The sequence below is a fragment of the Alosa alosa genome, chromosome 11 (assembly GCF_017589495.1).
Source record: "Alosa alosa isolate M-15738 ecotype Scorff River chromosome 11, AALO_Geno_1.1, whole genome shotgun sequence".
Classification (NCBI taxonomy): domain Eukaryota; kingdom Metazoa; phylum Chordata; class Actinopteri; order Clupeiformes; family Clupeidae; genus Alosa; species Alosa alosa.
This window is the reverse complement of record NC_063199.1, coordinates 5,021,873-5,049,161: the sequence shown is the minus strand read 5'-3', so window position 1 is coordinate 5,049,161 and position 27,289 is coordinate 5,021,873. Positions and strand designations below refer to the sequence as shown.

The following is a 27,289-nucleotide window of genomic DNA, read 5'->3' as shown; positions in this document are numbered from 1 at the left end:
TTCTCAACTGACCTCACACTGCCGTCCCAGCCTAAAGATGTGATGAGTGTTTTTCTTTTTCTCTCCACCCCCCCCACACACACACACACACACACACTCCCATCAACCCTCTACCACCCCCCTGCCTATGCACATTACATCCGCTCTATCATTAAGCTCCTCTGTGCGCTGGTTTAGGACGCTGCCATATGGTGCCGCTTGTAGAATGTGCACAGAGAAGCTCAGGGATGCCCATGATCTGATGAATCTTTCCTGGAAAATAGGGCTTGCAGGGGGTGACGTCACAATCAGCCAGCTGGACTAGACCCAAACACGCTTGCTTTTCTTTCCCTGTGTCTGCCTGTGTCTGTAGTGTGTGTGTGTGTGTGTGTGTGTGTGTGTGTATCTATGCACGCATGCTCAGCAGACAGAGAGATTTATTGATGGCTCTCTGTGGCACCACCTAGGGGACCTTACAAAATTTGAAAACAGACAGTGTTTCTTCTGTTTGAGAGCATTACAGACATGCATGTCAAAGAGCACTGCAAACATAAATTGCAATAAAAAAAAACACGTAAAATAGATTTTAAATCATAATCATAGTCCATTTAAACTCATAATGATTTAATATTTTAAAATCCCATGATTAAATATTTCTTCAGAAAAATACCTCTACATGCACAACACAGATGTTTAGTTAGTTAATTTGGTTTACGCCATCATACAGGCATGGGATTATTAGGCCTATATTTTATATACCTTATGCAGGTTTCCTCGTCCAAAAGTTCTACATGTTGCACACCATGAGAGGCTCTGAACAGGCTGTACTACAGGAGAGGTCCCTTGGAAACTCTCAGGCTGGGCTCGGGAATCCCAAAGAGCATACAATGGCGGAGTCAGAACAATGGCAGCCAGTCTCACAGTTAAGATGTCGTGGCTGGCTGCATTAGTATAGCATTCGGTCAGCGGAACGTGCAAAAAAAAAGGAGGAAATGTCTATCTGTGCAGCCGATTGCGATCCAAAAAGAAGCCATCAAATGTCTGAACATGCAAGTGTGAATTGAATTCACTGTCAGACCACTGATGTTATCAAAACAGACTAACTCCAGGAGAGGCAAACAAGCGTTCACCAGTATGCCCATTAGAGACACTTAAGAGTTATGTTAAAGATCTGCTGATGGGATGAACTTGGAGAGCTTGCTTCACCATTATGTTTTAACCTTTTTTTCTCATCGTATGATAATGACACAACTGTCCTTTCCACATCTTGTCATATGAGACGTGTGACTGCACCAGCGATCACAGATGGGAGGATTTTACATCCATGAGTGGCTCTGTGCAAACATGGCGGACACTATTACACACACACACACACACACACACACACACACACACCTTATCTGAGCCACAGGAGAGATGCAAAAATTGCAACACAGTTGCACGGGAATTTACCAAGATGGCAGCTAAATTTCTTTCTATCAAATTGACAGATAGCATTTAACACAGAGCAAGCACTCTTTGACATGAATCCCAAATGATTTCACACTGGCACTCTCTTCACACAGGCAATGAAAATGTGACTTGATTTGACTAGTCTTTTTTTCTCAGTGCATTAATCTATTTAAAGTGACCTACTGACCTAGAAATGCGATGGGACCAACAGTGTTTGTGTCCTCATAAGCTCATTTTCATTTGCAACGAGGCATTAAAAATTGGCTTACACTGTAATAAACTAAACAGACAAAAAATTTGGTTGGATTACATTATGTCCTATCAAATGCATGTATATACCAGTTACCACTGAAGGGAACACTATGTCTAGCACCCTACCACTGCTTACTAAAACCAAAAAGCAGTAGGCTTTTTTGCAGAGCAGACTGCAAAGTGAAAAATCCACCCGTCTTCCATGATTGGAGGTCACACGGGCATTAGCAAAAGAGCATTATTTGCCAGAGAGTAAAACCAAGAAGTGATTAAAAACAACATTACACTATTGGATGTAACAACATCTGCCATGTCTGTCTTAGAGGGTTGCGTCAAGAAGCACTGATTTCACTACACACAAGTGTTATTTGCTCCACACATTATCACCATGGGATACCCGCAAACCCTACAAATGGCCTCTGGGTTCAACGCACACAAAAAGGCCTCCAGACAGTTCACACACACATTATCACAAGCTCACTTATTTTTAGTCAGCAAAAATGTATCATGCAAAATCCTGTGTGCTAAACCCCAATAAAACAACTAGCTGTAGTACCATAGGACAGACCAGGGCAGATATTCTAATTACTGCCCCTTAAGCACTGTCAATAAATTCTGTACATTCTCTCACAAGGAGTTCATCGAGTCCATCCGCCTTGCCAGCCATCGATGCACACCCCCATCCAAGGCACTTTCATGTATTTAAATAGGCCTAGAGGCCTCTTGACTTATTCTTTTCCCTCTTTTGTGTGCGGGCGGGTAAAAAAACGAGGGGAAGAGCAGGATAAGCTGAGCCATTTAGTGGGAATTTAACTATTGCAGATGGGAATTATTAATTTGTATCTGCTTTGCCTCAGCCTGTACCACTTAGAGAAAGGGAGGGAAAAAAGTGTCATTCTATTCAATTTTCTTTTGTGCCTGAAGTCCCTGGGCCTTGGCAAAGTCTGGTCCTGGGTCCAGAGTGTTAAATGTCAGGCCTTGTAGTAAGCTGTCAAAGAGCAGAATAGGCCCAGCATGATTGATGACTGGAGGGCCTGAAACCAAAACCCCCCAATTGCAAATGCTACCTTGCGTCAGCCAGTCGTCCAAGCCCCCACCCCTTGCCCACCCCCTCCGATAGTTGCTCACTATTCAAGGTCAGCTTGCATACCCTGACGCCCCTACGCACTGGCGTCTCTCTAGGCCTCTTGACACAGAAACCAGGCCTTTATTTCACATGGATCTAAACGGTCTCCTGGCAGATCTCAGAGCGTTTAATCCTAATAAAAGGGGGAGAAGAATGAGGTGAACGGGGGCCCTGTTTCCCCTCGTCTTCTTTCTCTCATTTTGGCTAGTGCTGCATTTTTACTAACCCCTCTGTGCAGACCTGAAGACTTCTTTCCCTGGCATAAGTGGTGCGTGCGTTACAATGGGGAGGGGCTGGGGGGGAAGGGATCTTAGGGCGAAATAAGAAATGGGGCGGTTGGGGTGGGTCGTGGAATAACTATAAACGTTAAACTCAGATGACAAGATTATTAATGGGCTAGGCTACATCATATCTTGCCCATGCATATTCATGGAGTTGCTGTACAGATGGGACCATGGTAGAGGAGTTTTGCTGCAGTCTTACTGTGAGGAGGTCAGCTGTAGCTGTATCCTTAACATGGTAAAGAAAAAAAACTCATTGTATTGTATTTTTTTTAAATAAGGAATGGGTAATTCATGGATTTACATTATTTAGGCTATTTAACTCTACATGAAGATTGCATGTTAGCATCTTTGTAAGCCGAATTTTAAGCAAAACAAGCTAGTTTAGGCTCAGTAGTAGACCTATTTCATAATAATCCAGAATGATCAAGGTTTGTGATTTTTATTTGGGCAGCTATCCAAATTGCAATCAACCGAAGTATCAGTATGAATTCAAACACAAACATAGATGAGCCATGAATCATTTTTAGCAATAAAAAGATGCAGCTTTTGCATCACTTGGCTAGCTAGGACGGCTAACCTACCTATGGTCTTCACTTATATCTACTGGTCTATTAGCCCAAGCTTGGATTGGTTTAACTTACCTCCCACAGAGTATTCGATGAAGCACACGTCAATATCTGCATTACATTCTCTAACAGACATGGCAGGTGACAGCTGAGGTTAATTGATGCAGCTTCTTCAGAACCAAGTGGTCCATGGGCTGATGCGTCAAAGATGCAGGTTCAGTTTAGTCAGCTAAAATACCACCATGGCTAATCATGGCGCAGACTTTGACATCTTTGGACAGGTACGTGTTTAATGTCAGGCACTTGGTTTTTACGATATGTGTGTTACTGAGGATGTAAAGTACACTTTTCTACGCAGGCTGCCTATAACCTAATAGCCATAATCTGACGTTTAATTTTCAGGAATTTTCAGTAGGCTAGTCAATAGCCTATAGTAGTAGCCCTGCCTAGAGACCTAGTCTGTATGAAAACGTTTGTGGTTTAGCTTCAGGTTTACCAGGTGCAATATGTTTTAATTTTACACAGCTGGCAAACCAACAATGACCAACATAAAAATGGCTTCATGCTTGTGATTGACTGATTCACAGATAGCCTGCTAATGTTTTGACCCATCATTGGTAAAACTAGCTACAAAACATGGCCGTGATCAAAGTCTTCCTTGGTCAGACAATGGTGTCATTTGTGTGCATACATGCCTGTACTGAAGTGATCTGAAGCCCCCTGTCATCCATGCTGTCTCCTGCGACCCTGGACATTTGCAGAAAAGGAGTAGCCTATGCTCATGTTACTTCATCTTATCCTCACGCCAGTCAAAGGGATGCCATCAGAGGTTTGAGACTGGCTGCTCACAAGATCAAAGAGTCCTATTTTAAACCTCAACACACTGATTACTGTTAATTCACCAGCATAAGTGGTATTTAGGCCCCATTAACCACAAAGAAAATGAAGCCATTGTATACAAAATCAGTCACTGAAAAAAATCAGATATGATGACAGTCATAGCCTATAACCCCCAACCCCACACACACACACACACACACACAAACACACACACACACAGACACACACAAATAATAGCCTTAGCACTCTTTTCCCTCGGCTGCACTCACCTGGACAAAATGCTGTCCCACTCTTTTGGGTACCTAAGTGGGGAGGGGGGCACTGGTGGTGGGGTTCATGAAAAGCCCAGATTTGGAAAAGCCCAGCACCTGCCAATCTGACCCTGCTGTGACAAGGCTTGCTCTCATCGGCAGCGTTAATAACACAGATAAACATGAAGCTAAATACCAGAGCATGGTCTGTTAACTTTATGTGATTAAGAATGATTGGGTTTTTGCTTCGCCACACAGCAAGGATCAAAGAGCAGGCCAACCGTACGAGAGGCCTACCCTCCCAGCGGAGTCAGCTCTCCATTTCCTTTTATATCTCATGCAAGTATAAGTGTCAAAGCTCACTCCCAGGGCTATCTAAAATCTGTGTTGCTCTGTCACATGGAATTGCATTTGCAGGATGTGTATTTAAACAGTGCATGCAATTTATAGCAGGGTATAAATGGCCCCACCACAAGGAACTGTAAAACTGTTCACTGTGTCCTGAAGTTGAATGATTTAACCTTATAAACTCTCAGAGAAACTCTCACCATGACAGTAATCTGGGAATATTGGGGGAGGGTAGTCAAAGACCAAACAAAACTTTCACTTTGACATCTAGCAAAATAAAAATGAATGTCCTACTATGACCAAATACTGATGTCAGCACTCAAGGACAGATAAAACAAGGAGTATTCTGTCTTATGGAGGACCAGAAGTAAAGTATGAACACATATTTCAGTATAACAACATATTATAAAGGTGGAAGAAAAATATCAATTCAGTGTAGTATCACAATATTTTTGATACAATATTATCATGATAGTGGCGGCAAGTATCACTACGTTATTTACGTATACATTTTAAATTATTGTTTTTTATGTATAACTTTACTCTTATAACATTGCTTCTGAACTACACAACATTTCATAAGACCCTGTTCTTCTATTGCATCACACTGGAAATTGGAAAGGAAATCTAAGATGGCTTTATACACTCCCATAAAAAAATAATATATGGGATAAATAAATCGCAATGTACCACAGCATTAAAGGGACACCAGGCAAGTCTGATGCTTTTTCTCTACGAAACTCCCCCTCGCTTGGTCTGAAGCTCTTTTCCTTTTCTTTGCATCTTCCGTCAAGGGTTTTCGCTGCTTCTTCGCCGGCTCTGCTATTATACACACGTTTGCAACAATCGCTAGCGTTTCGTTAGCCTCCCTCTGTGCTGTGGATGCAGGATGGAAACTGAAACTGCTTCGATTCAGCCGGCACGATACACTGAATTTGCAAGCGGGATATTCTTTCTACATGCAGTAGGGGCGGGCGAGAGAGTCTTCATTCGCCCTGTAATGAGTCATTTAACCATATACCGACTTACGAAGATGAGTAATTAACACGAAAACATTGCCTGGTGTCCCTTTAAATTACAATTATTCCTGTATCGTACAATAGAAGAATCTGAGTACCGGTATTATTTATTGTATTATAATAATATGGTCGCTACTCTAGCAGTTCTCACCCGATTACATTAGCACAAACATTATTTTGACTTTGAGTTTGATTACCAAATATATAACTATATGGACACCTATTTTAATAACTATTGACACCTATTTCAAGAACTGTGTGCTGTATTTGGACTTTTTCAGTTTGATGGCTGTTTGAGGAAATGGCTGACTCACACCAAAGCAGTGTCATTCTAAGCTCTCATTTCAGTTGTTCCTTTCTAACTTAATCTTTCAGCCACTTTTAGGTATTTGAACCTTTTCACAAAATTAAGGAAATGCGGCATATATGCAGTGATTTTATTTTAAAAACAGTCATTTGTAACAGTGAACCTTGGACGAATTGTAATCTAACAACTCAACAGGGTCCTTGTACATAGGGAGGATTTGTCACAATGAAGCTTGCCTTGTTTGCTTTTTTTTAAAAGTGTGTCCATCAGCAGAACAACATCTGAGCCTATTATCTATCTATCTCATTCAAGGTTTTACGCTGATGAGCAGGAAGAGAGGATGTAGTCACTTTCAAAGCTGAAATATTGGGGCCACTTTAAAAGAAGGGGATGCAGACGGACGGCTGCTGCTGTTTGTTTGCCATGCCACTCGTTGGTGTCAGACTTCCTGACATTCTTTCGGTTTATCTGCACTTTTCCTTTTTTTCTATGTAGGATTGACTGAGCTATGCATTTGGGAAATGAGAAAGAGAGGGAGGGAGGGCGATTTGTCCTCTGGTCTGTATTATTGTATTGCCTTGGCCTGTGAAAACTGGAAGATGGCCCAGTTGGGTCACTGTGTGCTTTGGGGATAGAGAGGTCTTGGGGGCTGGTGCTGGTGGTGGTGGTGGGCTGGTGGGGGAGCAGAGAGGCAGTTGGCCAGGCCTGTCTGGAGCCAGGAGCTGGGGCAGGGGCTCCGGAGGGCAGAGCAGGCCGGAACGGGTTCAACCTCTGCTTATCTGCGGGCCTCAATGTCAACAAAACTCTAGCAGGCCCGGGCGCTGAGACTGGGTGTAAAAAACGTGTTTACAATGGGAAGGGGTCAAGGACTTGTGGACAGATAACTATTAACAGAGCGTGTCTGCCATGGTCTTTTCACAGGAGAGGGAAAAACTGAAGGCTGTTGGATTTGTTTTCAGTCAAGATATGTCACTTGGTAGAGGAAGGAATAGGCAGACGTATCCAAAGAAAACTGATGTTTTATACTGATCACAATCCATACTTTCTAGCCACTGACTATACTTCACAAAGCTGTACCCCATTGTAGTATTATGTTATTTATAAAATAAAAATGCACTTTACAAAATAAAAAACTCTTAATAAAAAATAGATAAATCAAAAGAGTTTGACCGGTCAAAATTCCAGTCTACATCCTAGACAGTCTATTGTTCTTATCACATCTTAAAAACCCACTGTACCATACCACCTGTGTAGCACGTCAGACATAATTACTTGCATAATTACATACATATTGCAGCCAGTGATGTATCACCATAAGTATTTTATCATCCAAGGCCACCAGCAGGGTTGTAGTTTCCCTCTCGTTTCTCCCTCTTCCTCCTACTTGTCACAACATGTCTTGTGCGGCTGGTTGGATCCCCTGTATGGCTGGCGTTCCTGTTGGCCTCTCCATGGGGAGAACAAGTAGGCCAAGCTGTTGCAGTTGTACACTAAAGTGTGTGTGTGTGTGTGTGTGTGTGTGTGTGTGTGTGTAAGGGTATTATTTTGAACTTAAATAGAAAAGGCACAAAGTGAGTCCGAGTAAGCAAGTCTTTTTCATCACAGTTGCTGGTTGCTTATTTTATTTTTTAAGGTGAACACTTTAAAGTAGCAATGAGTAGAAAATAAATCATGCCATGCTTATGCTGAAGGTACCTCTGCATGTTCAGAAAGTTACTTTACTTTTAATTACTCTCCATTAAGGTTAAAAGATTTGCATCATACACGGGCAAAGAGAGCTTTTGTGGGGTAAACTCTGCTTAACAGTAGACATAGCATTGTGTTTTGTTTAAAGCTAGTAATTGAAGGACATAGACACAAAAAAAGTTATTATAATTGTATGGCTGCAAATTTGTATCCTCATTTAAGAATATGAAGTCATTTAACCTTGAGTATGTACTATGGAGTAATATCTGATCCTGCTATTTTTAATGTGCAAAGTTATATGCATACACATGTTGCACAAATGCTACAGCAAGGTGTTAGTATTGAGGTCATGGCCTTGGTTTCACGGAGCACATACACTGGTGAAACTTATACGTCACTTGCACAGTAAATAACTCTTGATGAAGCCATCTGCTAAATGTATTAAATGTGTGACTTAGATTGATGAAAATGTATGGCAGGTTTGAAAATAATTTATTTAATAAAGATTATCTAGCATTATCTAGGATAGACGATAACCAACACAGAAACAAAATAACGTTATTCATAGGTCATGTTATATTTGACAGATTTGTTCACAGAATGGAATTATTATTCTAGCTAATTTTGATAGAAGGAAGTGACTTATTTGTTTGACCTCTCAGTGTAAAGTGAGAGTCGCCTACAAATATTGATTTTTCATGACTTATCAAGGGACCTTGTGCTTCTGAAGCACGCTTCTGCTTTTTGCTCGGGTTCAGGGCGCTGTCTGTGATCATTGTGAAAGGGCAATGTTGACACTTTTATCCAGACCTTGACTGATGATAACACATGTTTATTTGAGACTGAATCACTCAGTGACTTTCACAGATTTGTAATGTTGGTTCAAGAACAGCACTCCTTCCCAGACATGCAGACACACGCACGCACACACACACACACACACACGCGCGCACACACACACACACACACACACACACACACACACACACACACACACACACACACACACACACACACACATCCAGCCAGCCTCAGCCTTCTTTCTGGTCTGTGGTTGCTTTCAGGTTTTGTCAACTTTTTTGGGGGGAAAAACAGGGATGTCGGAAGAAAATTCACCTCTGCGCTGTTGACATGAGCCCTGGGGTGACAAGTTCAATCCATACAAATGAGATGTGATCTAGCCCTAAAACCCTCTTAAGGGAAGCCAGCTATGCGCAGTCAGTGCCAGGCAGGGACGGCGAAAGGGAAGAGCAGAGGTGGACAGCACAGAACAGCCACTGTAGCTCTCCCCAGCCGGAGAGAAGGGCGACCACGACGAGACAGGGAAATAATGCCGGCATGTAGTAATTACAGTACCTCTGAACCAGGCCCTCTTAGAGTGAATGGGGGCAGCTCTTGGCCTGCCCGGGCTAATGGTTTCTCCCCTGTCCTATTGCCCCTGACGCTATTACTGTATTTAAATTTAGACCAAAGGGCATATGTGAACCAGCTGACGGGGGCGCTAATCTCTGGACCTTGAAGTGTTTTTTTTTTCACTCCTTTATTCTTTTTTTCCTCTGCCTGTCTTTTTTTTCCTCTTCGCCTGCACTGGTGAAAATATATTTGAAGGATCGATTACACACGGCTGAGTGAATAGGTGACAAAAGCCGCACAGAGGGCTTCACCTATGGATCGACAGGGCAGCTGCAGGCCTATGGGGTAGGTTGTTGCGTGGCCCCATGGCTGTTAGCTGAATCACCCAGAGCTCAAAGGCGGGACACCATATCTGCTTTAGGGCACCATGAAGCTTGGGACAGGTGTGGCTTTGGTTTGTGCACACACTCACTGGGGTGAACAGACTTACCCCAGACATACCCCCGTCACACACACACACACCGCCCCTGGCCTTCATCAAATACTGCTAACAGGTGGTGGGACTGGACTTTAGTAGTACACTGTACAAATGGGAAAGTGAAAGATCATCACATACCGATGGAGACTAATGGTATTGTGCTGCTTTCAATTGTGCTCTTGTTTTGCAATGTCTGACAATGTGACTGACATCTCCCCCAAACCTCTTGACACTCAGACCTCCACTCTTGCCTGAACCTGTCCAAACACACGCTATCTGCATGCTGTCCCAGAGGTTAGCAATGCGAGGCAGCTGTTTCCCTCCATGTGGAAGTTCAACCCCAGGGCTTTTCCGAGAGTAGTGACTGTTCGTGCCTCCCCAACAGACGAGTATGCAGGGAAGTGAAGTGGAAGCAGTGACATGGAAACCAGAAATGGGTGAGTTTCCATACAGCCCTCTGCTACTGTACTAGGTTTGCCAATTGTCCAATTGGCTATTGTTTTAAGTTGTGGAAAAATAGACAAGAAAATCGTAATAGTTTTTAATGGCCATGTTTTAATTCTTCGCTAAATAAGTAGAAGCCTGGTGGCAGAGGGGGAGAAAAGGAAACAAATCAGCTTTAACTCTGTCCATCAGCACTTCTTCTCCACATGATGCTGAGGCACTCTGGCTGTAATCCATTAAAGTGGCCCCTTCCTTTCAGTGCGCTGACACAGGGAGGCAGAGGCTGACTCTGCGCTGACATCTGATGTGGAGATCACCCTTTTATTCCACTATCACACCCCTCTTCATCTCCCCCTTCAAATAATGCCTCGACTCGGGAGGTCACTGAAACATGGCCTCCTTTTCAATTCCTGAGATTTGCTCACTGAAAAGAGCGGGCAAGCGGGGCTTTACCTGTTGACAGGTGCGGAGAGAGAGCTACCTGTCTGAGCAGTGACTACTGGTAATGACAGCTAATGAAGTACCGCCAGATACCAAACGGGTAAAGCTGGTGTGGTATTCATAACAAACGTGTCAATGGGAGTGCCTGGGAACCTAATGTAATTCCTGAACGTAGAGGTGAAAAATCCCACCAGTGTCTAGCCATGCACAGCCCCTATAAGCATAGGAAGACAGCAATTAATACACACCACTACAATCATGGCAATTATGCTAAAGCTAGCAGCAGATAGAAAAGGCAATAAAGCTAAAACATATTTCCGTGTTACTCACAAATACTGTAAACAAGCATCTTTTAGCTCTTCCTGTTTGATAGTTGTAGTGTGTGGGAAAGACATCTTCCACTTACTCTTACTGTACACTGAGAGTCGATGTGATGGTGCATTTAAATAGCGTCCTTACCGCAAGCAAATGTAAAGCTGTGGGTGTGTCTAGCTGTCTAACCCCGCCTAATATAGGGTTTCTTTAGGAGAGGTGTGGCCTGAAAGAGAAACTAATGATATAACTCTGTTGACTACTTGTAGAGTACAAAGACAGACATACTTAGAAGAGAAGCCATCGATACCCAACAATAGTACTAGTAATACAACAAAGAGTGAAGAGTAATGTATGGACATGTACGGATATACACATAATGTACTCACAGCTGGATTCATATCCAGGAAGTACAAGCGTAAAAAAACACTAATGTAGTTTCCTAGTAAATAAACACTGACCATGTTTAGTTCATTAGTGGTCTTCCTCTTAGCCTCCACTCAGAAACGGAGGCTTGGGAAAACATGTCGTTTAATAAAGCATTATATTGTCCACCATCAGGAAACAGAGAGGCCCCAGAAGGGGAAGGAGGAGAAAAAAGGAGGAAAAATTGTCAGCTGTAGCTCTGACTTCCTAATGGATAAACCCCATGAGGAAATGTTGTCTTTAGGAATGGAGAAAGCGGAACTCCGAGAGGGTATTCTTGTTGACACTATTTAACATATAACCCTTTGTCTTAATGTCCTTTGAGAAAAAAAGTAAAACGAGACAACTGTCAGTGATTGGACCAGCCTTAGCAACCCTGTGCAGAGACTGAAAAGAAAGGGCAGTAGCTGGTACTTTAAAGTGTCAGGGCCTTTGTAGCTATGACTAGTTTATGATGCTGGTGTCAAGCATCCTACTCAATGAGGCCTTTGTCCCAGGCCGAGACCAGGGCAGTGGGAAAACTGCCCGCACTTAGTCGGCAAGGCCATCCATCTTTCTGCTAGGCTGCGGCTGTCCCCTTTGCACCAAAACTCTTGTGTATTAAAGATCTCTCGGGTTAATGTGCTGGAAAATTGGCTTGCATTTTTATTGGGAGAGGCCAGCTAAATGAAAGAAAAACAACTTGGGGAGGGCAGGAAAGGACGAGGAAAATATCTAGAGGAGTGATCAGAGGGGGGCAGGCCCTCAAGACTAGTATCCTGTGACCTCGATGAAAGCTAAGTCTCTTGGATGTGACACGTCGGAGATGATATTGTGGTCTGTCCAAGTGCATTTCCAGCCATTTATCATTAAAGTCTTACAACATACAGTTTTTACTATTGGGAGTGCTGACAGGGTCGCAATGTGCAATGCAGAATGCCAGAAAACAATGTCTCAGTAGGAATGCCAAAGGACAAAAAGGAAATCGTCGCCAAAAACGTGCAATACATACTCCTGCTCCAGGGTGATGGGGAGGTGTGCTTTGGTCCCCTCGATGGGATTGAGGAGGAGAGTGTCCGCAGGGCCTGAAAACAGTAGCCCCGCCACCTGGAAGCTGACAGTGCTCTGAAGTGAAATGCCTGCATGGGACACATTAGCCTAATCAATAAGCTTTGGAGCCGCCATGCTCACTGGACACGTTTATGAGTGTGGGAGGCTAATTACCAGTTTCTTCCCAGGCTCTGAGAGTGGAGCACACACACAACAGCTGGTCAGCACTGGACTCCTCTCCCCAGGTCAAATCTGCGCTAACCCCTCAGTGCCACTCCAGCAGCTACAGGTCCTCAGAGGCCAATTGGCCTTAATGGTTTGCCCTTAGGCTGCTGACTGCCTGGCACAGCCCTTGTACACTCGCTCACTTGCTCGCTGCTCGGACACTTGTGGGCAAAGTGGTGATGAGAAAACAGGATGGCTTACAGAAGTGGACATGGGAGGAGGCTGCAAGGCAAACAAGAGGCAGTTGAGGATATTGGATATTGAATGTCCAAACAAAAAGATTTTTGTCAGCTGATGCAGTGACATTAGACATTGTATTACGCATGTGTGTGGTTGATTCAAAAGTAACATACTCCTCTGAATTGATCGTTATATTTTCTTTGTATAGAAAATATGTTCAATTCATGTATCTATACAAAAGAATGTATTCATCCCAAAATAAAAGGAATGAAAACTAGAATAAATAAATGAATAAAATAATGGAAAAAAGAAAGAAAAATGTTAGTGGTGACTGCACAGAGAGAGAGAGAGAGACCCAGCCTTTTTATTTGTATTGGAAAGCAAGGGATGACAAGTCCTGAACACACAATCCTTGAGGACTTAAGGCCAAACACTAGCCACTGACATCCAACCGTTTGAATGCTTTGCTCGCTCGCTTGCTTTTTCTTCCATAAGACGTGCCCCTTGGGAGGTCACAAAGTTTTGGTCCCTGAAGTCTCTTAACACGCAGATGTTACAGTAACATAGCCAGGAAATCAGGGGCCAAACAACACCTCTGACCCCGCCTGTCGGCTGATCCACTGTCGCCTCTTTTGAAATGGACTCCCGTCTTCTATAAATTACCGCATTTTCCCACCATCGTCCAGGCCTATTCAGCAGGGCCCACGGCTCCGGCCATTCACTGGCCACAGGCTGCGGTCAACAGAATGGCGATGGCACAGTTGCTGAAAATCTGACCCCATGGGTCCCAGGGGTCAAAGGGCTCAAAGCAGGGTCAGAGCGTCTCTTTATGTGTCTTCCCACCAAAGGATTTGTGATGAATGGGAAACCCCGGGAAACAAAAAGCTTTCAGAGGAGACGAGCAACTGGGCTCTATACATAAGCGCCTCTTGCTTGCTTGCACATCTCTCCCTTCAACAGAGAAGAAGAAGGAGAAGAAAAGCGAAGGGAGAAAAAGGAGGGGAAAAAAACCTCACTCACTTTCTAATTGAGAAACTAGGGAGTGGAGGAAAACAAGATCCACAAAAAGGGCTGAAAAGGTAGAAAGCATGGAGGGACTAGATAATGACTTGACAGGCAGCCTAGCTTTACCCGTCATTGAATCAGTCACAGAGGAAGAGAAAAGAAGAAACAAAGACTCACATTCTTGTTCAACTGATTGCTTTTATCATTTCCTTTCTGAAGTGTAAACGGACTATCTAGGTATGTGGTCTTCATGTGCTTGAAATAGAGCCCTGAAATGCAAGGAGAGGAGAGAACTGATCAATAAATAAAAAGAAGCCTGAATCCAATGCTTTGTCCACTGCATAGGATCCGTTCTTTACACACAGAGACATGTCCACTCATTGACACACACACACACACACACACACACACACACACACACACACACACAGAGACACACCACACCACTTAACTCTTTTTTTTTCACTTGGGCTGAACCTCAAATGCCTTTATGGTGTTTCTGAGCCGGGGGTCAATGACACAGGCCTCTTTCACACCCCAAGGAGTCTCAGTTACCGACGATGAGCCGTCTCGTCTTTCGCGTCTCGCCATGACCTGGGAGCACGGACCTCAGTGCAAAGTTTATGTGTCCTCGGCTGCGCTCCCCGCGCCCTCGCCTCATCACAATTAGTTACGTTATTTGGAAAGTTCAGACGGGCAGTGGGCATGCGCAGCAGCGGTGGCGGCAGTTGAGTTTGTGTGTGTCTGGACAATCATGTGGTAGTTTGGAGCCTCACTGTACAGCTTAGGGAGAGAGAGGGAGAGAAAGAGAGAGACACATAATGCCTTGCTTTGTTGAATCATCCCCGCCTGCTTCTTCCAGGAAAGGAAAATCGAGCATTGTCTGGAAAAAAAAGTTATTTATCGCATCATCAAAAGTCCATCAAGTGCAAGATTTTTTTTTCCTTTTTCCTCAAATGGTCCACACACTTCTCTCTCTCGGACTTGTTTTCTCTGCCATTGCATTTGACCCTTGTAAAACTGTATCAGCAAACTAATAACCTGGCTAACCACCAATCTACTACCTCCAGTCTCCCCCTTCACTTCTGCCTTTAATGTGTTGCAGATTCCAGAGGTCGAAAGCGGCAGAGACGTTTTTAAGCAAATGGCATGTGGGTAAAGGTCAGCGCTGGGGGGCCCACTGGGTGAAAGGTTGAATAACTCGAAGGAAAGTAGGAGCCGCTTCAGAGGGGAGATCTTTAACAGGTTTAGACTTCTCATGCTCTCTCTGTTTTTTAGGGTTGGCCAGGATTGCACCGGACGGGCCTGTTTTCTCATCCTCATCCCTTCTCATAGCATATTGCATACATGCTACCATATCACACCATATCACACAAGTACACAGTTTAGTGTGGTTGCTTTTGTCAGTGTCATTTTTATTTTCTGTCATATATGTTAAATATATATATTTATGGTCAGAAGTACCCACTTCATATATCTGGCTTGGCATGTCTTGAAATTATAGAAGAAAATGATGTATTCAGACAATTTGCTAGTGTGAAGGTAAGTGCAATGTTGGCCAATTGTGTTATTAATTGACAAACCCAGAGGCTCATCTACTGGAATTTTATAGTTGTAGTTTCCTCAGTATGGTTCGTTAATAATGGTGTTTGGGGCGCTGTAGCTTTAAGAGCTCCATGTGTTGCATTCTAATAGAGCATTTGGCCGGTCCAAAAAGAAAGGGTAGGGGGGCTGGTTGTGCACCAAAAAAAACTAAAAGTTAGATTACTGAAGGGAACAGATCACAGTTTCTACAGAGTTCAAAACGCAGGTGTGTAGAGCGGAACGTATACTTTTCTTCTAAATTAGGCGTTGAGGGCTGGGAGAGAGGTTGCGGGGAAATTAGTGGAATTACTGGTTGATTTTAACCAGATGATTGCTCCAGTTGGACACCAGAGAGTTTTCATTAGGGCCCCTAATTTACAAGCCTACCTCTGCATTCCAGCCCACAGCCTCCCTCCCCTAGGTCTTAAAGTTCACCCCAGCCACAGTGCCCAGGGTACTCAGCGTCTCTGTGCACACCTTTGGCCGTGTAGAGTATATACAAATCACACCGAGGTAATTGGTGTCGGAGGATATGTTGGTCAGCAATTTTGACACATTAAATTATTTTATATTGGTTAATTGTCTTATATGTAGGAAGCATTAAAAAAAAGAACTGAGTGGAAATGTATGACAAAAACCATGCATTGTCAGCAAACACACACACACACACACACACAGACATATATCAACTCACACAGTCCAGGGTCACTGCTGGAGTGCCTCAGCTATAGTAGGTTAAGTAGCATGCATAGAAATAATGTGTGATCTTAACCTCCACCAGTATAATTACGCTGGACTGGGTAACCAGGGTGTGCTGCATAGTGCCGTGTGCAACCCCCAGTGGTGTACATTTTGAAACCTAATGCTATTAAAACCCAATCACGCTCTGATGAGAATTGTAGTTGACAGAGCTTAATTCCTGACTCGACATGATGAATATTACAGGGTGATGGTGCATGAGCGTGAAAGTCCACTCCATGTCTTGACACATTATAATTGCACTTATGAGCTGTGTATGAAGGTATGAATCCTTTGAGCTCAAAGTAGCGATGGGACTTTGAACGCAACTGATGAAATTAAGACTGAAACATGGTGCATGGCTTTTGGTGATTATTGACCCTGTTTATTTTTGTTTTTTTCTTTGTCCCCTTAATATGATTTTGTAGTGTACACAAGGTAGCCATGAATAGCTTGTCAACTTACGTTAGCCATCTTATTTTCCCTCTCATGTAGTGTCTGTGGTACACTTCCTTGATATCTGCGGCACATTAGCTTATTTGACAGCTATTGTGGAGCTTCTAAGTGAGGCGGTGAAGCGTAGTACAGCTTTTGTTGCACTGACAGAAAATGTGAATTTGCAGAGGAACTCAAGGCCTACATCAGAGATATGACTGCACTTCTAAAAGGGCCTTGTTAAATGCACAGTTTGAGATGGCACAGTGTCACTGCCAGTTAATAGATCTGATGTATAGTTTTGATGGAGGAAGTACTGCCTGTGAGCGTTATTATGTGTCTCTAAAATTATAATAGAAAACCAGACTAATTGTGCATGGTAAACTGCTGTTTGTTTTCTGATTGTTTTTTGTGGTCTCTGATGCTCTGTTTGCACTCTCAGGTTTGGAGGTGCCCCTCAGCTGAAAGTGGACTCCCATCTCTGCAGCAAGGTACATGTGAATACTTTGCCCCTGTGATTGTGATATTGAATGAATTTTCTTTGCACAAAACTTCAAAAGTGATTGGTACACATGGCTCTCCAAGTAACAGTAGTTCTGTACCTTTTAAAACATGAGATGATGGCACAAATGAAGAGTTTGGATCCAAAAGTCTATCTCTATATATTTAAAAACATTAAAAAGTCAGGCTATTTAATTGTCTTTTTCAGGTAATATCAATCAAATTACAGTTGTGTTGTTTTGATTGAGTAAAGATAAATCAAATAACAATACCCGATTACAGTTCTACTGAAATTACTTGAAAAACAAAATGTAAAAAAAAAATATTTGTGAAAAAACATTAAAATGGTTGATATAGCGTTTTAGAACCAAACTCTTCAAATTGGGGTGTATTTACAAGCAAGTAAGAAGCAGGGTGAACTGAAGTACAAAACACATTGGCTAACCTTGCCAGTCAAAAGGAAGACCATTTTCAATCCAGTTACAGTATAAAAAGTAAATGAAGACCACAAGATGGGCAGATCTGTATTTCAACATGTCAACATTTAAAGAAAGTTTGACATTAGGCATGGATACAGTAACTGTGTTTCAGGACTGAGAGAAGATGGAAGGAGGTAGCAGACAATAGAGAGCTTAATATGGTCATTTGATTGATAAGATACTCAGTAATGACACACCGACCCACATTTTCTGTATCGATATGGTAATTGGGCTTTTGGTATAATTTAGCGATCTCGGATGTGTAGTTTGTGACCCCTCAATACGTTGGCTTTGCAGATAGAAGCCATATAATGTGTTGGCATAGCAAGCGTGAAATACCTCTAAACATACCTCTATATATACTATATACTAAACTTTTGAGCCTTTCTTAAGCTCCTCCTGCCCTATGATCTTATCTTATCCTATCCTTCTACCAAAATATAAGGGTCTACTAGTCCATTGCTACTGATACTAAATTCAGCTATGTTTGAGTTAGTATCAGATTGTTGCATGAGGAGATGGCTTTGTCTTGTCATATTTTTAAAAAATGACTGCTAAAGTAAGCTGAACTCATCTTAATCACACACATGCTCACAGGCTGACTTGAGGTCAGGACTTTGCCTTTGGGCACGGACATTTGCAAAGAGAGCACAAAGTCCCCCTGTTTGAAATGCCCTATCCATGGGAACTATCTATGACATCAACAGACACGCAACGAGTGGATCATCTTCAATTTATGCTATTTCCGTGAATGTAAATTGCATGGGACGAGTGCTTAGGGCATGTTTGAAGAACACTACAATGTGCTTTGGCAGATGTGTTATGAACTGCTGCCATTTTGCTCGAGTACTTCTGAAGGTCTGGAGATCACCTCTCCATGGAGACCACAGTGTTTCTCTAAACATCATAAAACACAATGCACTCAGATTGTCAACCTGATTATTCTTCAGAGATGTATGTGACATGAGCCGCATGATTTAAAATTACAACCACTAAAGAGCAGTAAACTGAACAGTGTTCGGAACAGTAGTCAGATGGCGGGACTTGCACCCACGGTGCTCTGAAGATTCAAAATTTCTAAATGGCTAAAAGTCTGAGCTTGCATTTAATTGCTTTCAGGGGAATGTGATTTTTCTCTGCATTCCTCGCAGATTATATTGCATTTCAACCACAACACAGAATTTCATTTCTCGCTCTCGTCATCCATTAGTTTTCCTCCTGTGCCTCGGACTCAGATCAAGAGGCTCATTGGTCAAAATTGCAACCAGCAGTCCAAACAAGAGAGTCTGGTCCAAGAAAGCTCCAAGTCTGGTAAACTTTGTAATCCCCCCATTAATTTTCCATGCCAATAAATCAAATCTCAACCACTGTTGTCTCGGCAATGACCTTTGACCCAAGACAAAAAAGGAGGTCAGTGCGCCCAATGTGAATTTTGAAAAGTAGGCAGCTATGTAAACACTATCAATTTCCCCACTGTAAGACACAGAGGCTGCACATTGAATCAAAGAATGCTTCAGAAGTCTGGAAGTCTGAGAGTCTAATGGTATTTCATTCATCAAATTCCCAGAGCCAGCTAATAGCTAAGGGCACTCAGTTTAACTCATCAGTCGGTTGTTGATGGTATATTTCGTCCCATGTGCAGACAAGAAGTTTGCCGGCCAACTATTTATTTCTTTTAACATGTGCACATAAGGAGGTGTGGAAACTGGACCAAGTATTGTTTTCCATAAGTGCTTTGTCGAATCTGTAAAACAAAACCTTTTGGAGTTTTTGATTGTGTCACTACATGGAATGCATTTCTGCTATTGCTTGAAATTGAAAAATCTGTCAGTGTTACACATTGTGTAATAAAAAAAAATCCCACAACCATATTAAATAAGAGAATGATATTCTGACCTCAGGTTTTGCTATTTTTGAGGCGCCCCTATGCAGATATGCCTTTATAATAGCACATTTTCATTACCTTGATGAGTTAGCAGGGGAGGAGGGTATTAGGTCTTAATGGGGTTGTTATCATTTCCAGTCCATTACCAGCTAATGTTAGGATAAACACATCCACAGGTTGCAAATGTGTTCCCCCTATCATGTGCTTGTGAATGTGTTGGTAAACAGTGATCCTGGGGGTAGGGGGGTGGTTGGGGGCTGAGTGGGCCATCTCTCTGGCCCCTAATGATTGGTGTAGAGCAGGGGCAGAGAAGAGGAGAGAGGGGAGAGAGGAGGGAACTGGCCCTTGATGGAGTGAAGGGCCCCATGCTGCTAAACACTCTCTTTAATGTGTGGTCATGTGCGATTAAGGGGTGGTGTTTCCTAGGGCCCTGCTGGGAGACTTTCCCTGGGCGCTTGTTTGTCCCTCCTCCCGCCGCCTGGCTTCCTTACTAGAGGCCACTGGAAAGACGCTGGCACAATGCTGTTTAATGGGGGCCATATTAACAACACATGGCTGTGGCTTGACTGTAGTTATATTCTTGGTATAAAATGGTAGAATGAGCTCCCGAAGTGCTTTGAATGAATGAAATGTGCGTGGCTACTATATAACAACTACTTTCTCTTTTGTAGGAAGGAGTATGGGGGAATTAGGTGGGTATGCAAATTGTGTCATGGTTTGGTTTTGAAATCCTCACGGATTAAATGTATGCAGGTAGTGGACACTGTTTTTTTTTCCCGTTAATGCAAAGTCACTATTGAATGATGCATTGAAAAACAACTGTAGACCAACTGAGAGACATTTGAAAGTCTATCCATTAGGTTGAAATGAGCATCCTGAGTGAGTGCTGCACTTGTGCTCTTATTGACTAGAGATAATAAATAGTCTTTAAATTGTCCCTGAAATTGTGTCCAACAGTGATTACAACCGGTGCCATGCTGAGTCTGTGTACAATGTGGAGGGTAGTAGGGGGAGGCGAGAGAGAGAGAGAAAGAGAGAGTGAAAGAGAATGGGAGATTGATAGAGAACAGAGAAAGAGAGAGAGAGAGAATTTTGTGGGTTTGTTTTTGTTGTTCATATGTATTAGGTGTGTGTGTGTGTGTGTGTGAGAGAGAGATAGAATGTGAGTGTGTGTGTGTGAGAGAGAGAGTATGTGTGAGAGAGCAAGAAAGAGAGAGTGGATAGGACAGAGAGGCAGTGGTATTTTTGTCTGTTTTTGTTCTTTGTTTGTTTGTGTTGTGTTTATGCGGTGTGTGTGGGCGCACGAGAGTGAGAGTGAGAGAGAGGGAGAGAAAGAGAGAGAAGTACCCATTTAATCACAGGCTGCATATAGAGTAATGGCTGAAAGTGAGATATCCTTGTCGCGGTTGTTGAGGCCCAGGCTCTCGCAGTGGCCTTTCACACATCTCAGCCAGGATTTCATGAGTTGTCACTCGCCTTTTCAAATCCACTGGGGTCTCTCCCCTTGGCTCCTCTCCCATTGAATTGAGGTGAAGACAGGCCCCCTTTCATAATGTCTTTATTATGGATCCTCAGATTCTCCACAGATATTTGGAGAGGTAACAAACAGTGCCCCGAGACCCGCAGATAAAGAGGTCATTAACATGCTCTGGAAAAAAAAGAAGGGAAAAAAGTATTGATTGACAGTGGAAGAGATCGTTTGCCACTGACATTAATTTCACCATGGTCATCGTCCCCCGACCCATGTACTGCAAACACAGGACCCTTGTCTGAAAAATGAGAGCGGTGACTGCAACAAAGTGTTGTTTGACATGAGCAGCGATAAGGAGATGCTGACACATGATTTGCATTTTTGTTTTATCTCGGGCCTTTGGAGAATATAAACATGCCACAGATAAAATGATATCTACACGAAAAAAGACCCCGGAGTGGGAGCGTTTTGTTTTAAGTGAAAGGGCCTCTTTTTTAAGGGAGTGGAGGGGGGTCAGTTCTTTGCTCTTGGTTGTTTTTGTACATGTTGTCCATGTAAGAGGAATGAGGAACTGTTGTGCAGGAATGCTTACAGACACACACACACACACACACACACACACACACACACACACACACACTCACAGTCACAGTGACTCAGTGAATGGTGCTGTGTTGACTTACCTCCAGATAAATGAATTGCCCTCTCAAAAGGTGAATTTAACTACAATGGACTTTGTGTAAAATGTATGGCTAGGTCTCTTGTATTGAAGTGTCTACCTATAATTCCCTTGTAATGGATGCTAATTTATGCGGTTGTTGGATGAACTTTTATTGATTGTAAAATAGCTACAATAATTACCCTGTCACCTGGATTGAGTCATTGTACTCACTTTTACGTTATGTCGAAGTTGTAACAGAAAATCAAATCAGGTCAAGTCAGAAAGTGAAGTCAACTTAAATACAGTCAGAATAATGACTGTAATATTTAACATGCTATGGCAACATGTGATGTTGTAGTTATGTTGTTTCTGTTGGAGCTAGACTAAAGTAGCCATACAAGAATAAGGATGTGGGCAGTTGGCAGCAGTCCCCCATAGCTGTACATCTTTTGAATCGGTGTTGTCATTTAGTACAATGTATTTTGTTAGTATTATCTGGTGCCAAGATGACACATTCAGTTATGAACATAAATATCTCACATCTGAGGGTCATTTCACCATACTGACTCAATCACATCAACTTTATTGTCTTTGAGAAATTGAGAAAAAGTTTAACCTTGTTATAGCAGCCAGCAATCCATCTGGCATGGAATGTATTTCTCAGATTTGACACCACTGTCAGAGATAGGTTGTTGTCCTTTCACAAGTCGGAGGCATACAGTAGATTGACCAATATCATAGAGCAATCACTTTAAGAATAGACATCAATCCATCACTGTTAATTCTTTCTTTCTTAAAGCAGACATAGAATGGGAAACTGTTTTTACCTTAGCTTTGTTGAATAAGGAGAGTTCAGTGCATGGCCACAGAGTGATTGTGTACCCGGAAGTAGATGATCAGTTGTTTCCTCGTTCATAATCTCTGACTTTTAAAGGCCCATTTAAAAAAAAAAAAAAAAAAAAAAAAACGGGCCAATCTGACCAAAGACAGAAGTCGTTTTTACACTGAGATCGCACAAAATCCGATGAGAGGAGACGTCTTTAGGCCGCATCGTGTGTCTAAAAACAAAGCAAAATATTGACAGCCTGGTACTTCATACCGCAAGTGTACAAGCTGGCATATTGAGGAGCCAGGAGGCAGGACCAAAATGAAATGTGACATGCAACATTATGCAGGACACACATGGGAACGAACTATGCATGATTTTTTGAACTGGGGATTTTGCCATCACTAATTTTACCCCTATAACTTTTGACAACTGAAAATAAAATGTGACAAAATGAACAGAAAGCCTCTTCAATGTGCTTAATCACCATGTAGGCTAGACTGTTAATCAAAATAAAGTTGGCGAGACACTTCGTCCCGCCATTCTGCCTCAGTGTGTGTAAAAAGCAACGGTGTTCCGTGTATTCGGTACATACATTCATGGGAAACTCGGCAGTGTAAAAGGGGCTAGAGTGTGACGCCGAATACAGACACAGACCATCTCTTTGATCACCGCCCCCCTCCACTTGTTACGTTACCACTTTGAGTTGGGGATTCAGGTAGAGGTTGCTGTTATGAGGGGTCATTGCATAAAGCTCACTTAATTATTCATGTGAGTGCCAGAATAGCATGAAGGGCGCTAGATATCTGCTAAAATGGGCCATTTTATTGCCAAGCCTACTTATTGGGTTGTAAAAGGGCATGTAAAAATAGCACCTGACCATGTTTCTTGACATACTAAAGTTGCATACCTTCTGTTCACATCAGAGAACAATTTAAAATACTCCGTCCATTCATTCTATATCTTATTTAAGAGAAGTTAACAGTGTCCACACAACAATGGGAGAAATGCATAAGTGGAAGACTTTTGTTCTAATTTGGTCTGTTGTACACATGACAATGGCGCTTTCAGGGCCTGAAAGTCAGAGTGGTCAAAGTATTTTCTGGGTTTGTTTGATGTGTTGCTAAATGTTATCAGTTGGGTGCCTGGAAGCCACACCATGTTTAGCAAATATTGACAAATAAGTAATTTATTGTATATGATTTATCTCTTTTTATAGTGCCATTAGTTTGATATTTATAATGTCGAGTTGTAGGTTATAACTTGCAGCATAGTTTATTCAAGAAATACAATTTCACTTGTTTTTGCAAATTCATGTAAATGTGCATTAGTTTTCAAAATGTTGTCATAAGAATTCAAAATGTTGTCTAAACATTCCATCATTGGGTAAACAGCCCCATTGTCTCCTCAACATGAAGACCATCAATCCGTATTATTATTATTTGAGTGCTTCTATGTAATTGTTTGGAGTAGTATAAACACAAGGCATTGTCTTTATGATTGCCACTTAAAATTCCTGTAGACAACTTTTATTTGTTAGCGCTCTCCCATGTCCACATCCACGGATGAGGTGCACTTGAGCAAGGCACCTAACCCCCAACTGCTCCCTGGCCGCCCTAACAAGGGCTGTCCACTGCTCTATCTGTCTGTGTGTGTATTATGTGTGTGTGTGTGTGTGTGTGTGTGTGTGTGTGTGTGTGTGTGTGTGTGTGTGTGTGTGTGTGTGTGTGTGTGTGTGTGTGTGTGTGTGTGTGTGTGTGTGTGTGTGTGTGTGTGTGTGTGTGCTCCATCTGAGCTCACTGATCCTAGTGTGTGTGTGTGTTTGTGTGTGTGTGTGTGTGTGTATGAGCACTGGCACCTTCCTCTGGGCTGAAATAAAGTAACTGAACTTAAAACTTTGTTATCTGTACACACATACTGTACACAAGTGTTATCTGAAATAGTCTGAAATATCATATGGTACCGCTATCAACATGCTGAATGAGAAAAAAATGAATGAGAATGCATTTCATGGGGTGCAAATGAGATTGACTTCATTATGAGGGGTATTCTTTTTGGTTAGGGTACAAATAGCATATCGGTATTCATCGATGACAAACAGGCTGGCCTCACAAGGTTGATATGCCATGGCTCTGAAGAGGCTCTCACAAAAAAGTGCTCTTCTTTCTGTTCTCTCTGGAGGCTGAGGCTTCTCTCTCTCTCTCTCTCTCTCTCTCTCTCTCTCTCTCTCTCTCTCTCTCTCTCTCTCTCTCTCTCCCTGTCTCTCTCCCCCCTTTATTCAGAGCTTTGGCCCGGTCGAGCTCTCCCGCTGCCAAAGAGGACATGCTGCACTTGTAGGGAGTGCTGAGGAGTCAACCAGCACTGACAGGACACTGCGCTTGTGGATGTGCTGAGTGTTTGTGAGGGGAAGGGAAGAGAGGAGACAGGAGGAACTGAGGAGTGGGTGGGTGAGGTGGGAGGCAGAGAGTGTGTGGAGGTGTGTGTGTAGGGGTGTGTGTGTGCGGGTGGGTGGGGGATCACTATGATAGGGCCTTGAGTCCTACCAGCTGCACCCTGTCTTTGAGGTACTGTTTGGGGGGGGGGGTGAGAAGGAGAGAGGAGAGAAGGAGACAGGCGTAGCTCAGCGACGCTGGCAAATACTGGCTCACAAACTTTTCCCCTGCCTCTCCCTTTGATTGTCCTTGGACATCTGCCTGGCCCTCCCATCAGGAATGTGTGGCAGCTGTTTGCTGCGAGTGGCTGGGCCGTGTGAATCCGGGCCCTCCGCACGGGGCCCGGCTTAATGAATTGAGCCAACTCAAACTGGGTCGCCAGGGACACCGGGGCCCCAGCAGCACCGCACAGGGCCCCGGCCTTCAAGGGCTGATGTGGTGTTGGGCGAGAGAAGAGGGAGGCTGGGAAATGTATATTACCGAGGTTAACCATTTGCCCTGGTGCTGTAATTGGCTTAAATCGTCTAGCAACTGGATTTGTGAGTGTGTGTGTGTGTGTCTGTGTGTGTGCATGCATTTATATGTATATTTGTGTGTGTCTGTATGTGTGTGTGTGTGGGTGGGTGGGTGTGTGTGTATGTGTGTGTGTGTGTGTGTGACTTATCCCTCCTATCCTCATTCTCTATGACCTACGTGCTGCAGCAGCACAGCAAGTTCAGCCGTTATGTTCCTCTGAAGGTGGCAATGTCTGCTTCAGACGTGTCTCTGTGTGTGTTTGTGCCTTTAGATGTCAGGACATATTTATATTTGCAAGAACCACACAATTTCCCATGCATGTACCGTCATGTAAACTTGACAGTATAAACAACAATTGTAACCGCCCCACAAATAAGCCCAATTTTACACCAATTTGGAGATGGACACCCAGAAAGTGTCAGTCTTGATTTTTCCACAGTGCATTACACTAACTTTCCATCATCACAGCTCAACTCTTCAGTGGCCTCGTGAATCACCTACAGCCGTCCATTAGGATAGAAGTACAGAGCGTGATTTGAAAGAAAAGGCCCTGAGAGGAGAGCGCTGGTGAGCCTGCACTGAGCCCCGAAGAGGAATGTAAAAAGGGGGTGATCCTCTCTGTTCTCTGCGAGTCGACAGTGACAGTGTTTACTCAGTGTAGCTTATCTCTGCTGAGAAAGAGAAACAGCGACAACAGCGGAAGAGTGTGTGTGTGTGTGTGTGTGTGTGTGTGTGTTAGTATATATGTGTGTGTATGTATGTGTGTGTGTGAGTGGGGGGGGGGGGGGGGAATCATGCGCAGTGCACAGCTGCCACTGAGAGAACTGATGAATGTGTAGAGGAGGAGATGGGAGGAGGAGGAGGAAAGGAGAGAGGCTGTCATGTCTGTGGGAGACATAAATGAGAATCAAACTTTCCTTGCATGTTGCAACTCTTTAAGTTTGTGCCAAACCGCCTTTGCTTCAGCACTCCTTTTTGTAAGTACCAAACTGCCCTTTACATAAACATGCTCCTTTTGGCTGTTAGAAATCCATCAGATGGTCCACCTAAACAAGCTCATGCGTATCTGATCACAACCATTCTGCATCTCATTATCTTTGGCTTATACTAGAATTTACTATTGATTTAATATGTACGTATCGCACATTTCTGAAACACCCTTACATATAGGTCTGTAGAAGGAGGGAGTGCCTCACATGTTCTAGTATTGCATTTGCGGGTTTGTACATTGTGCTGAGTAGGTTCTAGCCCCCACTCTTATATTATTGTCTGAGTAAAAAGGCAATGTGCAACGTGATTTGTTCAATCACTCATAAAATATGCTTCTTATGTTTGTTTTTTTCTTTTTCTTCTTTCTTCGTGCTTAGGTCCATGCACTCAGGGAAAGTTGTCTTTTTTCCAGGAATACTTGGAGAACTTTAAAGTGGCCTTTTCTTCCCTTGGGATTACTGTTGGAAGTTCTGTGGTTTGAATTATCAGGCCACACACAGACACACACACACACACAGACACACACACACACAGAGTCTTCATGCAAACAAACTTCTCACCAACACAGAGCAAGTCAGCAAAGACACAGTGGCAAAGGCTAGAATTACAAAGGTGTGAGTTGTCTAAGGATGGGGATTCCCTGATGGAGGGAGGAATGCTTTGATTTTTCTCACTTTGCTCCTTTAAAGCAGAGGAGAGGTTAAGATCTCGGTGTCCCGGCGCATCAGAGCTTTTGAATAAAGTAGACGAGGGGGATTACCGATAACG

At 43.1% G+C, this 27,289-nt stretch overlaps 1 long non-coding RNA gene across 1 annotated transcript in view; it reads right to left on the bottom strand.

Annotated features, from left to right (window-relative positions):
• The window catches only part of LOC125303605, a 16,148-nt gene extending 12,348 nt beyond the window's left edge, over positions 1–3,800 (bottom strand). The window contains exon 1 of the long non-coding RNA XR_007195065.1: positions 3,735–3,800. This is a non-coding gene — a long non-coding RNA (uncharacterized LOC125303605). The remainder of the gene's footprint in view (positions 1–3,734) is intronic.
• Between the last annotated feature and the right edge of the window lie 23,489 nt (positions 3,801–27,289).